This window comes from Cynocephalus volans, chromosome 8 (genome assembly GCF_027409185.1).
Source record: "Cynocephalus volans isolate mCynVol1 chromosome 8, mCynVol1.pri, whole genome shotgun sequence".
Taxonomy (NCBI): domain Eukaryota; kingdom Metazoa; phylum Chordata; class Mammalia; order Dermoptera; family Cynocephalidae; genus Cynocephalus; species Cynocephalus volans.
The window spans coordinates 94,002,950-94,019,806 of NC_084467.1; positions in this window are offsets into that span (position 1 = coordinate 94,002,950).

A 16,857-nucleotide genomic window follows, 5' to 3' on the forward strand; every position below is an offset into this window, starting at 1 on the left:
AGGGTCTTTGTCATGAATGAGTGCTGAACTTTATCAAATGCTTTTTCAGCATCTATAGAGATGATCATATGGTCCTTGTGTTTGAGTTTATTAATATGGTGTATCACATTTATTGATTTGCGTATGTTGAACCAACCTTGCATCCCTGGGATGAATCCCACTTGATCGTGATGAATAATTTTTCGTATGTGTTGCTGTATTCTGTTTGCTAGTATTTTAGTGAGGATTTTTGCATCTATATTCATCAAGGATATCGGCCTGTAGTTTTCTTTTTTGGTTATATCTTTACCTGGTTTTGGTATCAGGATGATGTTTGCTTCATAGAATGAGTTTGGGAGATTTGCGTCCGTTTCAATCTTTTGGAATAGTTTGTAAAGAATCGGTGTCAATTCCTCTTTGAATGTTTGGTAAAATTCTGCTGTGAATCCATCTGGTCCTGGGCTTTTCTTTGTTGGGAGCCTTCTGATAACAGCTTCAATCTCCTTTATTGTTATTGGTCTGTTCAAATTTTCTACATCTTCACGGTTCAGTTTTGGGAGCTTGTGTGTGTCCAGAAATTTATCCATTTCCTCCAGATTTTCAAATTTGTTGGCGTATAGTTGTTTATAGTAGTCTCGAATGATTCCTTGTATTTCAGATGAATCAGTTGTAATATCGCCTTTTTCATTTCTAATTTTTGTTATTTGAGTCTTCTCTCTTCTTTTTTTTGTTAGCCATGCTAATGGTTTGTCAATTTTATTTATCTTTTCAAAAAACCAACTTTTTGATTCGTTGATCTTTTGAATTGTTTTTTGGTTTTCAATTTCATTCAGTTCTGCTCTGATCTTAATGATTTCTTTCCGTCTGCTAACTTTAGGATTGGATTGTTCTTGTTTTTCTAGTTCTTTAAGGTGAAGTGTTAGGTTGATCACTTGCCATCTTTCCATTCTTCTGAAGTGAGCATTTAATGCAATAAATTTTCCCCTCAATACTGCTTTTGCAGTATCCCACAGGTTTTGGTATGATGTATCATTGTTTTCATTAGTTTCAATAAACTTTTTGATTTCCTGCTTGATTTCTTCTTGGACCCATATGTCATTAAGTAGAATGCTGTTTAATTTCCATGTGTTTTTATAGTTTCCAGAGTTTTGTTTGTTATTAATTTCTAGTTTTAATCCATTGTGGTCTGAGAAGATACATGGGATAATTCCAATTTTTGTGAATTTATTGAGACTTGATTTGTGACCTAATATGTGATCTATCCTGGAGAATGATCCATGTGCTGATGAGAAGAATGAATATTCTGAGGTTGTTGGGTGGAATGTTCTGTAGATATCTGCCAATTCCAATTGGTCTAGAGTCTTGTTTAGATCTTGTGTTTCTCTACTGATTCTTTGCCTAGATGATCTGTCTAATATTGACAGTGGAGTGTTCAGGTCCCCTGCTATTATGGTATTAGTGTCTATTTCCTTCTTTAGGTCTAATAGAGTTTGTTTTATAAATCTGGCTGCTGCAACATTGGGTGCGTACATATTTATGATTGTTATGTCTTCTTGATGGATCAGTCCTTTTATCATTAAGTAGTGTCCCTCATTGTCTCTTTTTATGGTTTTTAGTTTAAAGTCTATTTTGTCAGATATAAGAATAGCCACTCCAGCTCGTTTTTCTTTTCTGTTTGCATGGTAAATCTTTTTCCATCCTTTCACTCTTAGTCTGTGTGAATCTTTATGGGTGAGGTGGGTCTCTTGTAGGCAGCATATAGTTGGGTCCTGCTTTTTGATCCAGTCAGCCAGTCTGTGTCTTTTAATTGGGGAATTTAAGCCTTTAACATTAAGAGTTGTTATTGAAAGTTGTTGATTTATTCCTAGCATTTTATTGGTTGTTTGGTTGTCTTAGGTGTCTTTTGTTCCTTGCTTTCTGATTTACTGTTTGGTTTCTTTGTTTGTTGGTTCCTTAGGTTGTAGATAGTGTTTTTGTTAGCTTGTTTTCTCTTCATGAATGCCATTTTTATTATACTAGCGGGTTTAGATTTTTCTTAGGTTTTTATGGCAGTGGTAGTTATTTTTCAGGAACCAAACCCAGTACTCCCTTGAGGATTTCTTGTAAGGGTGGTCTTGTGGTAGTGAACTCCCGCAGTTTTTGTTTGTCTGAGAAATATACTATTTGCCCCTCATTTCGGAAGGATAGCCTTGCAGGGTAGAGTATTCTTGGCTGGCAATCTTTGTCTTTTAGTATTTTGAAAATATCATCCCATTCCTTTCTAGCTTTTAGGGTTTGTGATGAGAAGTCTGATGTTAACCTGATTGGGGCTCCCTTATAGGTGATTTGACGCTTCTCTCTTGCAGCTTTTAAGATTCTCTCTTTGTCTCAGAATTTTGCCAATTTGACTATGACATGTCTTGGAGAAGGCCTTTTTGGGTTGAATACGTTTGGAGATCGTTGAGCTTCCTGGATCTGAAGATTTGTGATTTTTCCTATACCTGGGAAGTTTTCTGCCACTATTTTGTTGAATATGTTTTCAATGGAATCTCCATTTTCCTCCCCTTCTGGAATACCCATGACTCGGATATTTGAGCGCTTGAGGTTGTCTGATATCTCTCTCAGATTTTCTTCCATGTCTTTGATTCTTTTTTCTTTCTTTTTGTCTGCTTGTGTTATTTCAAACAGCCCATCTTCAAGTTCAGAGGTTCTCTCTTCAACTTCGACAAGCCTGCTGGTTAAACTCTCCGTTGTGTTTTTTATTTCGCTGAATAACTTCTTCAGTTCAGCAAGTTCTGCTACATTTTTTTTCAGGACATTGATTTCCTTGTATATTTCCTCTTTCAGATCCTGTATACTTTTCCTCATTTCATCATGATGTCTAGCTGAGTTTTCTTGTATCTCATTCAGTTTCCTTAGAATTATCACTCGAAATTCCTTGTCAGTTATTTCAAGGGCTTCTTGTTCTATAGGATCTAAAGTATGAGATTTATTAACTTTTGGTGGTGTACTTTCTTGATTTTTTGTATTTCTGGTGTCTTTTTTTTGGTGTTTATTCATTGTGGCAGGGGGTTTCACAGTCCACCGGTTTGAGACTAATGACTAAGTAGGATGTTGCTGTGGTTGCCAATTTGGTATGGCTCCCGCCGTGACTGCTCAGTTGGCCTCTAGTGTCTTGTGTGTGTGGTTGCCTCAGGTCTTGGGCTTCTCCGGGGATCCACCTTTCTGGTCAGCTTGTACTCTGCTGGGCTGGTGGATCACGTACCACAGGGTGTGTGATCTCTGTTGAGCTTTCACTTCCTGTACAGGACTTCTCCCCATTCCGTGTGCTCTGGCCCAGGCTGTTAGATCGTGCAGTGGCGACCCCACCGGGTGTGTGGTTTCTGTCGAGTCTCCGCCTCCCTGGCCGCACGTCTCCCCCCTCTGTGCACACTGTGCTGGGCTGGGGAGTGTCTTCTGCACCCCTCGTCTATCAGCTGGGCCTTCAAGACCCTGCTCAGCACCGCCTCGCCCAGGAAGTCTACCAGGTTTCTGCTAGGCACAGACGACCGGTCTCTCTGGGTGCCTTTGTAGCACTGTGTAGATCTTTCTCGGGTCTTGTTCACCTTTGTATCCCCCCAGTATAAACCGAGCCTAGCGCCCGCCTGCAGCCTGCTCTCTGGCAGGTTCAAGCGGACCTGGGAACTCTCCTACCACACTATTCCCAACCAGAAATTCGTTAGGCTTTTTTCCAAACTGGTGGTTGCAGAGATGGTATCTGCCTCCCAGTAACAGGAAGTTTACCGGGGCCGGAGTCCAGGGTGTGGTGGAGTGACAGTCGGCCCGCCCGTACTTCCTAGCTCTCCCAACACTGGTCGGGACGCCCCACACCCCCAGCCCCGCCAGAGAACCGCGGAGGGAGTGGGAGAGGAGTCCGGCCCGCAGGGTCCGGAAAGCCCCGCGCCAGGCCAAGCAAATGGGCTCAGTGATGGCCGAGCAGGGCGGAGCTGCCCGCACCTGGGAGAATGGAGGCAGCACCGGGGCAGTGAGTGGCCTGGTGGTGCAGGCAGGAGCCGCATGGGCATCCACCCCCTGAACAGAGCTGTGCCAGGGATCACTCACAGTGCTGTGCCAGGTCGGGCGCTCGCTCTGTCTCTGGTTTGTTGCCTTCCGTGTTCTCGGCGCTGCCGCCTCGGGCTGTTCAGTCGCGGCGCCACTCGGGCGCTCCCAGGAATCTTCTTTAATGCCGGCCTGAAACCTTGAATCCTGAATAGGGCAGCTGGCCGCCTTCAGTGCGGCCCCAGCCTCCGGGATCCTGGCTGCATCCACAGCAGCCCTGGCGCCGTGTTCCCTGTTTCAAGACTCGCTTTTGCAGCTAAGAATCAGTTCTTTTCCTGCTCCACACTTCAAAGCTGTTGCCTGTAAATGAGGCAGCCTCTCCTGCCGGGGGCAAAGTGGCGTTGAGCCCCCACGACCGGCCAGCAGCAGCAGTCCTCCCTTAAGAGATGGCCAGAGGAAGGTCCACAAGTTTCCCGGCTGCCTGAGGCCCAGTGGCCACCTTTTCCACCTCAGCTACTCTGCGCCAGCCGCCGCAGCCGCCGCCATCTTGAAACTCCTCTCCTCAATTAAATTTTTAAATTAAAAATTTTCCCACAAAGAAAACCCCAGTTCAAAATGGATTCACTGGTGAATTCTGCAAAATATTTAGGCAGGGAGGTATGGGGAGACAATTCTACAAAGACTTTTCCAGAAAATTGAAATGTAGTTAATACTTCCCAACTCATTTTATGAGGCTTGTATTATCTTGAAATCAAACCAAAGGTATTACAAGAAAAGAACACTACAGAATAATATCCCTCATGAACACAAAAAACAAATTTCTTAGCAAAATATAAACACATCAATCCAGCAAGTGAAATTTATCCTAGGAATGTTAGGTTGATTCAAAATTCATGAATCCATCATATAAATAATCACACTAATAAATAAAAAACATGTTAATATGAATGAATTCAGAAAAAGCATTCAATGAAATTAAACGATTCGAATACAAATATGAGAAAAATTTCTCACCTTGATATGAAACCTATAACTAACTTAATAGGGAATGGCTGACTTATTTTTCCCAAAATGAGGAACAAGCTGAGAATGTCTGATCTCATCATAACTATTTATCATTTTGCTTTAAGTCTTAGAAACTGCAATAAGGCAAAGAAGGTAACCATACAGACTGAAATAGAAGGAGTAAAACTACTATTGATTGAAGATATGATCATATAAGTACATCTTCTCAGGGAGTCTACAAATAATCTACTAAAACTAATGAGCAAGTTCAGCAAGGTTGCAGGATTTTTTTTTTATACAGATGTTTCTAAATCATTTCTCTAATCGTGCTAAATAATTAGTTTTTGTATATGTATTCAAATTTCAATTTTAGCAAGGTAGATAACAGATGGACTTTCAGCCGCTTCGTCTAAGTGAATTAAACTAAATTCAAAAGCAAGAATGATGTATCTTTTTTTTAATGAAACATAGTTGATCATACATATCGGTGGGGTAGAGTTGAATATCAATACCTGTGTGAAATAAGTAATGCTCAAATAAGGACAATTAGTATAGTCAACATTATGCAATGTAATCAATTTTTCTGGCCTTTTACCAATTCCTCCTTTACCCTCTTATCCCTCCCCCTTTCCCGCCTCTGGTAGCTGGAGTTCTATTCCCTCCTTTTGGGCGTTCCAAGTATTATTGTGATTGCTTTATCTTTCTTTTTTTATTTATTTGGTTACTTTTTTAGCTCCACTTGTGACTAAGGACATGCAATATTTCTGTTTCTGTTCCTGGCTTATTTCATGTAACATAATTTTCTCCAAGTTCATCCACATTGCTGTCAATAGCAGTATTTCATTCTTTATTTTTTTTATTTTATTTTTTTTATAGCAAAGTAGTATTCCATCATGTAAATATACCACATTTTCCTTATCCAGCCATCCAACAATGGACATTTAGGTTGGTTCCAGCTCTTGGCTATTCTAATTACAACTTCAATAAATATGGGAGTACAGGTATGCCTTCAACGTGATGAGGTCCATTCCTTTGGGTATATAACCAGCAGTGGGATTGCTGGATCACATGGCAGTTATATCTGTTGTTGTTTGACAAACCTCCGTACTGCTTTCCATAATGGCTGCAAGAATTTACAGTCCCACCAACAGTGTATGAGGCTTCCCCTTTCTCCACATCCTCTCCAACATTTGTTATTTTCTGCCTTTTTGATAATAGCCAGTCTAACTGGGGTGAGATGATATCTCAATGTGGTTTTGATTTGCATTTCCCTGATGCTGAGTACTGTTGAGCATTTTTTCATGTACCTGTTGGACATTCTTATAACCTCCATTGAGAAATGTCTGTTCAGCTACTTTGCCCACTTTTAAATTGGGTTATTTGTTTGTTTTACTGTTAAGTTTTTTGAGTTCCTTGTATATGCTGGATATTAATTAATCCTTTGTCAGATGCATAGTTTTTAAATATTTTCTCCCAATCTGTAGCTGGTCTTCTTACTCTGTTAATTTTTCTTTTTGCTGTGCAGAAACTTTTTAGTTTGATATAATCCTATTTGTTTATTTTTTCTTTTGTTGCCTGTGCTTTTGGGGTCATAATCATAAAGTCTTTGCCCAGTCCTATTTCCTGAAGTGTTTGCTCTACCTTTTCTTTTAAGAGATTTATAGTTTTAGGGCTTAGATTTAAGTCTTTCATCTGTTTGAGTTGATTTGGGTATATGGCAAAAGGCACAAGTCTAGTTTTATTCTTCTACATATGGATGGTCAATTTTCATAGCATCTTTTATTGAAGAGGTGGTCATTTCCCCAATGTATGTTCTGGTTGCCTTTGTCAGAGATCAGTTAGCTTAAGCATGTGGGTTGATTTCCGGGTTATCTATTCTGATCATTGGTCCATGTGTCTATTTTTATGCTAGTACCATCCTGTTTTGGTTACTATAGCTTTGTAGTATAATTTGAAGTCAGGTGGTGTTATGCCTCCAGCTTTACTTATTTTTTGTTTGGGATTGTTTCAGCTATTCAGAGTCTTTTGTTGTTCCATATAAATGTTAGGATTGTTTTTATATTTCTGTGAAGAATATCACTGGCATTTTGATGGGAATTGCATTGAATCTGTAAATTGCTCTGGATAGTATGGACATTTTCACAATGTTGATTCATCCAATCCAAGAACATGGAATGTCTTCCCATCTTTTGGGGTCCTCTTTCATTTCTTTCAATAGCAGTATGTGATTCTCATTATACAGATCCTTCTCCTTGGTTAACTGTATTCCTAGGTACTTTATTTTTTGTGATTATTGTAATAGGGCTATCTTTCTTGATTTCTTTTTCTGCTAGTTCATTGTTAGAGTATTGAAACACTATTGATTTTTGTGTGTTGATTTTGCATCCTTCAAGAGTTTTTTGGTAGAGTCTTTAGGTTCTTCTATATATAGGATCATTTCATCTGTAAATAAGAAAAATTTGACTTCATCTTTTCCAAGCTGGATGATGTTTATTTCTTTCTCTTGCCTGATTGCTCTGGCTAGTACTTCCAATTCTGTGTTATATAGGAATGGTGAGAGTAGGCATACTTGTCTTGTTCCTGTTCTTAAGGGAACAGCTTTCATCTTTTCCTCATTCAGGATGATATTAGTGGTTGGTTTGTCATATATGGCTTTCATTGTGTTGAGATACTTTACTTATGTCCCTAATTTGCTGACACAAAGGGATGTTGAATTTTGTCCTGTGCTTTTTCTGCTTCTATTGAGGTAATCATATAGTTTTTGTCCATGACTTTGTGGATGTGGTGTATCACATTTATTGAGTTGCATATGATGAACAATCCTTGCATCCCTGGGATGAGTTCCACTTCATCATGGTGTATAATGTGTTTTGATGTGCTGCTGTGTTCTGATTGCTAATATTTTGTAGAGGATTTTTGCCTCTATATTTATCAGAGATATTGGCCTATAGTTTTCTTTTTTGTTACTATATCTTTGTCTGGTGTTGGTATTAGGGTGTTATTGGTCTCACGAATGAGTTTGGGAGAATATCCTCTGTTTCAATTGTTTGGAATAGTTTGAAGATAATTGGTATTAATTCCTCTTTAAAGGTTTAGTGGAATTCAGCAGTAAAGCCATGCCGTCCTGGGTATTTCTTTCTTGGGAGAGTGTTGATTACTGCTTCAATCTCATTGCTTGTTATTGGTCTGTTCAGGTTTATTATTTCTTCTTGATTCAGTCTTGGTAGTTTGCATGTGTCCAAAAATTTATCCATTTCCTCCAGGTTTCAATTTTGTTGGTGTACAAATGTTTAAAATAGTCTCTAATGATTCTTTGTATTCTTGTGGTATTGGTTGTAATGTCTTATTTTTTATTTGATTTTTGTTATTTGGGTCTTCTCTCTTCTTTATTTAGTTATCCTAGCTGATAGCTTATCTCTTTTATCTTATCAAAAAGCAACTTTTTGTTTCATTCATCTTTCATACCATTATTTGGGTCTCAATTTCATTTGGGTCTACTCTAATATTAATTATTTCTTTCTATTAATTTAGAGGTTGTATTGTTCTTGCTTCCTAGTTCTTTGACGTGTAGGAGTAGGTTGTTTGTTTGAAATCTTTCTATTCTTTTGATGTAAGCATTTATTGCAGTATATTGTTTTTGCAGTATTTTACAAATTTGGGTATGATGTGTCTTTATTTTCATTAGTTTTGAGAAATTTTCGATTTCCTGTTTAATTTCTTCTTGGACCCATATGTCATTCAGGAGCATGTTTTTTAATTTCCCTGTACTTGTATAGTTTCCAGAGTTTTGTTTGCTATTGATTTCTAGTTATAATCAGTTGTGGTATGAAAAGCTACTTGAAATGACTTCAATTTTTAAAAATTTTCTGAGACTTGATTTGTGACCATGTGCTGATGAGAAGAATGTATATTCTGTAGTTGTTGAACAAAATGTCCTGTAAAAAAAATGCCAGGTCCCATTGGTATAAAGTGTAATTTAAATCCTGTGTTTTGATGTTGATTTGTTGCCTAGATTATCTGTCCAATGCTGAGAAAGAGGTGTTCAGGTCTCCAACTATTTTTGTATTGACGTCTATCACTTCTTTTAGGTCCAATAGTATTTTCTTTTTATATCTGGGTGTTCTGGTATTGGGTGCATATATATTTATTATTGTTATGTATTCTTGCTGTATAGATCCAGGACACAATGTCAGTTTTAAAACACAATTATATTTCTATATATCAGCAATGAGCAACTGGAATTGAAATTTTGAAATTCCTTTTACAATAGTATCAAAAATTATGGAATAATTTGGTATAACATTAACAAAATATGTGTAAGGCCAAGACAATGAAGGCTACAAAACATGGCTGTGACAAATTAATAAAGATTGAGTTAAATGGAGAGATATATCATGTTTGTAGATTGAAAAATTCAGTAGCATTAACATGTCAATATTCTCTGAATTGACCTATAGATTCAATGTAATTCCAATGTATTTTATGATTGTGTTTATGCAAATCAAGTTATATTTTTAACAGTTTGTGTTAGAAGTCAGGAATAGTGCTGACTGTTATTGTGGTGATACTTGATATGCAATAGCAGATCGTGAACAGAAATATTAGAGATGAAAGAAAAATTAGGTAACCACTGTTTCATCTCTATGTAATTTGATCTACGATACAGCAAAAACCTGCAATGTTCAGGTCCAATCACCAGTGGTGGATCAAAACTAAAATCTTATCTTCCAAATATGTGATGTTCTTGTTACCATATCTATTCAAAGTAATATTATGGTTACCAATAATTAGCAGAAGTGCATAGTATTCCTCAATCAATATTTGGAATTACTCTATTTCTAACCCTGAACATGCTGCAGACTCATGAGCCACCTAAACAATCCTTAAATCACTGTTTGCTTCAAGCCAATGTCCGTGGCATTTATTATTTTTTAAAACAGGTGGAGAGAAATTTCTGAGATTTGCTCATGTTTACAATTATTTAATATTCTGCATCTAGTTAATGGAAGACAGAACTTTATCTTGGCTGCCTACACATTTGGAAAAGAAATAATGTCATGCAAATGATGTCTTAATGCCCAAATCTATAGTATTTTTCAAATTCTGTTCCTACCTTGGACACAATTATTTCCAATATTTGTTCTGATTATGAGGAAGGTTTTTCATAAGTGGAAATAAACTTAAGAGAATCAACTTAAATCAGGACTTATCCTTTGTAATAAATAGATATTAATAAAGAAGAGTTAGTAGACATTAAAAAGATAGAAAATATCATGGGATGATCTTTAAAAGATATGTAACATGGATTACTCAGTTTCTAAAACAAAATTCTTATAATTCATTTTTAATGCCCTGTAGTTAGCAGATTTGTCACCATTATTATAATTTAGTCTGGAGAAACATTTTTTTAAACTACAAAAATAATAGTCTCAGTTCAATTTTCAGGGCATAGAGCTTGCAAGAGAGGTTATGCAACTGAAAGAATCATTAGCTACAGTAAGAAAGAAATAAAAAACTAGAAATTTTCATTTTTAAGTATTTCATTAAAATAAGATGTGGAATAAATATAGGTAGCATTTAGACTCTCTAACAGGTGTTGTAGGGGGAGGAGATCCTTTTCCCTTGTCCCTACTCTGTTCCTCAAACAGCACCCCATTTTAACTGAGGAAAGTAAATACTAGTGATGATTATATCAGTTCCAAGTTATTGATTGGCCTAGGGTGATTTAACAAAGGATGTCATGCCATCCTGTATTCTGATTCTCTTTTCACAAGGAAGGATGCACACAGGTTAAGTTATTTTGGCTTGGAAGCAAGCTTTTGGTTACACTTGGCAGAAGGGCACACCAACACTATTTGTGACTATTGGCAAATTATTAAAACACTCCATGCCTCAGTTTCCTCATCTGTAAAATAAGGATATTAATGAGGTTATTGGGAAGGTTGAATGCATCATATAAAGTGCTCAGCACAGTGGTTGGCAGAGAGTAAGGATCCAATATTGGATGTTATTATTATTACCATCACTTAATGTTTAGGCTTAAAATCTTACTTTAGCCCAGTTTCTAAAGAGTTTTGTGGTGGGTTAATGGGAGTCGGCCTTGTTCATACTCAGGTGCTTCCTTGATTCTTCATTTGTTCAAGGTTGTAAACATGCACCTTAAAACCTTGATAGAGAGGAGAGTGATTATCCTAGCAGGATTTGGGTATATTTCTAGTTTCTACAGGAAAATATCTGTCAGTACATCAAATATTAAATCCCCAAAAGAGTCAATACGTATAGCAGGGCCATAAAGCTCTATGAGCTGGAATCTACCAAATTTGTTTTAGCTATCACACCTAGGAAAGCTTTTTATTCTATTGGTGTCACCTGTCCTTGTCTGTAAAATGCATATCAAACAGTACCTAACTCATAGGTTTCTGACAACACTTAGAACAGAATCTGGAGACTGAAAAGCACTCACAAATGTAACCTAGTTTCATTATCATCAGGTTCAACATAGACTTTGACACTTATTAAAAATAAATAGATATTTTAATTTATATCTACTAAAATTAGAAATAAGAATCCAAAGGAGGATGCATATTCTCCAAAACTCAGAGTTGAAATTTGTTGGTGATGAAACAGCACTAATGTCTATTGAAAGTTCTACAGAGTAGTTTCACAATTTTGGATAATTTCCAAGTGCACCTGTGTCTAGACACACCAAAACCCTTTTACAGAAAATGATGAACTAGATTATTTATAGCACATAGTGAAACTAAAATACAGTACCGGTCTTGCAGAGGTCTTCTCACACAAGATGCAGTAGAGGTAGAACCTTCAGACAGAAATAGGATGTCACAGACAGAAGGTGCTTTATAGATACACTCTGAGTTTCCTTACACAAACACAACAAATCACACTATGTTTTAACTTGCATAAAATAGCTATGGCATATGGCACATGGTAGCTACTCAGTAAGTATTTGGTGAGTTTATCAATGAGTAAATGAATAAAGAATGAATGATTTTTTAAGAAGATTCCTTGTTGATGAATCTTGTGATCACATTTCCCTTTGTCTGAACTGTAATAAATTTTTAGTTGCTTCATCATGGCTTTAGGGCTTCTTCTTTGTTTTGGTGATTTATAACATATAACAACAATGAATTAATTACCAGTAGGATATGTATAATTAAAGTTCTATCTTAATGTTCTTGAGATGTGAGAATATTTTTCATTGTTGTGTTTCTGCTGTGCTCAAACCTATTGATCATACTGGTTGCTATTTTATTTTTAGTAGAAACAAACCAAAATCAAATGTGCATATATTCTTGCCCACCAAGACTTCTTGGCTCTAAGGATTATTTCCTACATGCAATTTATAATTAGCTTAATAAAAATTTTAATTAATACTTTAGGCAATGTTTGAAGAGAGTACTTGCTAGGATGTTGATAACCTATTTGATCCCCTACGGTTTCTCAGGGCAGAGAGACTTCAAATTTATGTAGAACATAGCTCATTCATTCAACAAACCTCTTGGACTTCATACTACATTCCATGTACTAAGTTGGTGGCACAGCAGGAAACAAGGCAAGATCTGTCTCTATCCTTATCTTCCGACTCTCTCCCACCTGTTTGTTCAAACCCCTGTTTCCTGACCAACTTGGACATCTTAATTCTTGGTTACAGCCCATGTATTTCTTCCATACTTTTTAAGATTTTTTTAAGTGGAAGTAGTAGAAACAAATTCTACCTTAAGAGGCTAACAGAAGTCTTATAAACTCTGTGAAAATAAATGTACTCCAATTTCAGAAGCAGGTGAAACTACAAACTGGAAATGAAGAAATTCTTATTTTCTCTTTACTGTATTCTGAGAGACATCAACCTTTTACACACAAAATAAATTTGTAATATATATTTTAAAGTTAAAAACTGCAAGCAAATACTAAAATTGTCTTTTTTAAAATATGTATTTAAGTCATTTTTCAGATGCATGTCTGTTGTGTTTACTATATTTATCTTCAAAGTGGAAATTTGAATATATTTTCAAATGTGTATTTGACCTCTTCTAATGTTACTCTCCCTGTTTGCAAAATATACACTTAATTGTTTTTATATATAATTATATGTTATTTTTAGCTTATATTTTATATTTCTGAATACAAGATCCTCCCTTATCTGAGGATCTAAGAACATTTTCTGGAAGATGATATATATGTGTGCATGTAAGGGGTGGCAAGTTAATCTTGGGTCATACCCATGTGTGGAAAAGAAAACATAAAACTGATATGTGAGGAATTGTCATAGCCAGCTTCACTTCTTGCATATGTTTTAGTAAATACCAAAAAGCATGTTTCAAAAAAATTTGAATTTTTACTTATTTTTACAACACTTTATTAGTCAAGGTTTTCCAGAACCTACAGGAGATAGAGAAATAGAAAGAGAGATAGAGGGAGAGGGATTGGTTGATAATAAAGCTGGAGACACAGGAAAGCTGGTGGTATAGTTCCAGTCTGAGTTCAAAGGCTTGAAAACCAGACCCACTAATGGTGTAAGTCCTAATCTGAGGGAAGGAGAAGACTAGTGTCACAGTTCAACCAGTTAGGCAGAGAGAGCAGATTTTTCTTTCCAGCAACTTTTTGTTTAGTCAGGCCTTCAACAGATTGGATGATGTCCATGCACACTGAGGAGGGCAATCTGCTTCACTCAATATACAGATTCAAATGCCAGTTTCTTTCAGAAACAGCCTCATTTACACTCCCAGAAATAATGTTTAACCAAATATCTAGACACTCTGTGACCCAGTCAAGTTGACACATAAAATGAATCACCACAGCACTCCTTCTTTGCAAATTGTTATCTTCTTTCTTCTTGCAGACAATTTCTTGTGGAGAAAGATGTGGCCACCACAATCTCCAGTTGCAAATGTAGCCATTGTATCTAGGTGGAAAGACCATGACTCAAGTTCCTTAGTCTCCCATCCAAATATTCCAGGGAAGAATTCATTGACCCACCGAAGGTAAAGAGCTCCAAACACATATAATCTCTTATCACCTGGAGTGAGAATCACCTTTGAAAGGATATGAACACTTCCATAGTAACTTTTGAAAATGGAGAAAATCTCCTTCAAAATCAAAAGTAGTTAACTTAAAAGGAGAAATTAAGCACACAACCTAGCATGGGTCTACTATACAATTGAGGAATACCCCTCGTTTTCCAGGCTACATCTTCTTCATGTCTCAAAGATAGCCATAAATTAGCACTTCTCTGATTCTTTCCTAGATTGTCTGTAGAAGTTAAGCCTTACCCCCTTTTCTGTTGTCCCACCCCAAACCAATCCCTTTTAAATGCCCAAGCATAGCTGAGATCATTTAAATAACCCTCTTGTTGTATAGAGCCACCTACTATTTTTTTCTCCTTTGTTCAAGCTTATTGTAGTGTTGTCATCCATTTCTTTCACTGCTAAGATCTGCTTAACTAATACCACGAGGAGGTGCACCATCTACTTAGGATCTTCAGAAACAGGTGCACTGTTTGTATTGAGGATTCCAATATCAGAGGCTCATTTTCAGTGAATACTGCCCTCAAGGCTGTAGTCTCTGGTCTGCGGACAGTTTTGCCATTGCATCCATTATCCCCTTCCTGGAACCCACCCTTCCTTTCTCCTATCCTATTCTGATCCATGGGTAGACATGATTCAAAATTCATTTTACTTAACCTTGGATCAGATTAATAAATTGTTATTCGACGATCTGAGTCTTTAAATATATCATCCCATGATTTTAATGCATTTATTAAGAGGTAATGCCTTTTTATGCCTATTTTAATTATTTTAGTTGAGTCCATTTGCATATCCATTATGAAAAACGTAATAATTTGTAACATTCACAGTCATGATTTAGTAGCATACAAGAGGCCCTCCAATAACATAAGGTCAGAAAAATAAATTTATAAAATAGGAATGCACAAATAAAAACAAACCCCCCAAAAATCAATAAATAAGTTCTACAGCAATGAAACTAAGAAGTTGAAAATGTCAGTGATTTCAAATTATGTACCTGTGTAATATGTTACACAGACAAAATAAAGCAATGTTATTTTAGATTTTTTACAAAGCAGCAGGTTTAAACTATAAATTAAAATCACCTAGAGAGGATTGCTAAAAATTATATATTCAAATCTAATGAGTAGAGGTTCTGATTTAGTAGGACTTTATGAGAGGACTGAGCAAAATGGTCATCAGAATTTGACTTCACATTTGTGACGGATGCAGCTTATTTCGGATTGCCCTGTCCTTTTCTTAGCATTTTTACTGTAACAGGGTTAAGCAAACCCTATTATTTATATGGAACTCTATCTGGGCTTAATTTCCACCATTAAATTTATGGTTATAAAAAAATGTATTTTTTTAAAATGACTAAAATCCAAGATCAGAATCAGTATCATGTACATGTTTCTTTTTTCAACTGCTTTATTGGAGGTAGCTGCTTCCTTCGTGGAGTCCTGGAAATGGATCGCCGTTTGAACTTTGTCATGACACATTCTGAGTAGAACAGTTAAATATTCCCCAGCACAAGACACTTAGAGATACTTATTATTAACAAATAATGGTTGGAACCATGCTTCTCAACCTTTAATGTGAGTGCATTATCACCTGAGTATCTCGTTAAAATACAGATTATGATTCAGTAGGTCTGGGGTGGGCCCTGAGATTCTGCAAATCTAACAAGCTCCCAGAAGATGCTGATGCTCTCTGTGCTTGTTTTAACAAGAAGAGACTATATTCACACATATGCTTTCAAGTTTGTTTGGAATACAAGACTATTCCTCTCACTGATACTATAGTAAACCTTACATGAGTGCAATAAATTTTTGGTGGGGGGAAGAAACTTTAAGCGTAACCAGGCTGGGAGAGTTTTAACAATTTTTAGAAATACAGTCATCTCTCAGTATCCTTGGGGAATTGGTTCCATGACCCCCTCTGCAGGTACCAAAATCTTCAGATGCTTAAGTCCCTCATATAAAAGGGTCTAGTATTTGCATATAACTTATGCACATCCCTCCATATACTTTAAATCATCTCTAATTACTTACAATACCTAACACAATGTAAATGCTATGTAAATAGTTGTTATACTGTGTTGTTTATTTATTTCTATAATTGTTTATTGTTGCATTGTTATTTTTATTGTTTAATTTTTTAAGAATATTTTTGATCTGTGGTTCATTGAATCCGCTAATGTGGAACCCACAGATATGGAGGGCCAACTGTATATACATTTGTTAAATTAATTTGTCTACTAAACTTTATGTTAAATAATTTGAAGAAAAATATCTTAAGAAGTAATGCATTTTAAAGGACACTATATGAGTTTTCTGTGTGCATAACAATTTGCTACAAACTAAATAGCTTAAAACAATGCAAATTTATCTCACAGTTTTCTTGGGTCACGTATAGGGGTGAGAATGAATTCAGGGTGTCACAAGTGAAATAACTCTGTCTGTTGGACTGCATTCCTTTCTGCAACTTGGGGTCCTCTTTCAAGCTCACCTGTTAGTTGGCAGTTTGTTTTATTTTATTTATTTATTTATTTATTTATTTATTTATTTTTGCCCTTTTATGACTAAAGCCCCCATTCTCTTTACTGGATGTTGGAGGTGGGAGGGGACTCTCATCTCTGAGGGGCCTCTCACAGTTCCTTGCCAGATGGCCCCCTCCATAGGCCTGTCATGCTTTGAATACCTCTGACTTCTGTCTCTGACCTCTGGACTAATATTTAAAGGGCTAATGTGATTAGATAAGGCCCACCCAGATAGTAAGTGATGATGAGACCAAAAACATGTCAGTATTTCAACTTCCAAGTCCAGTGCTT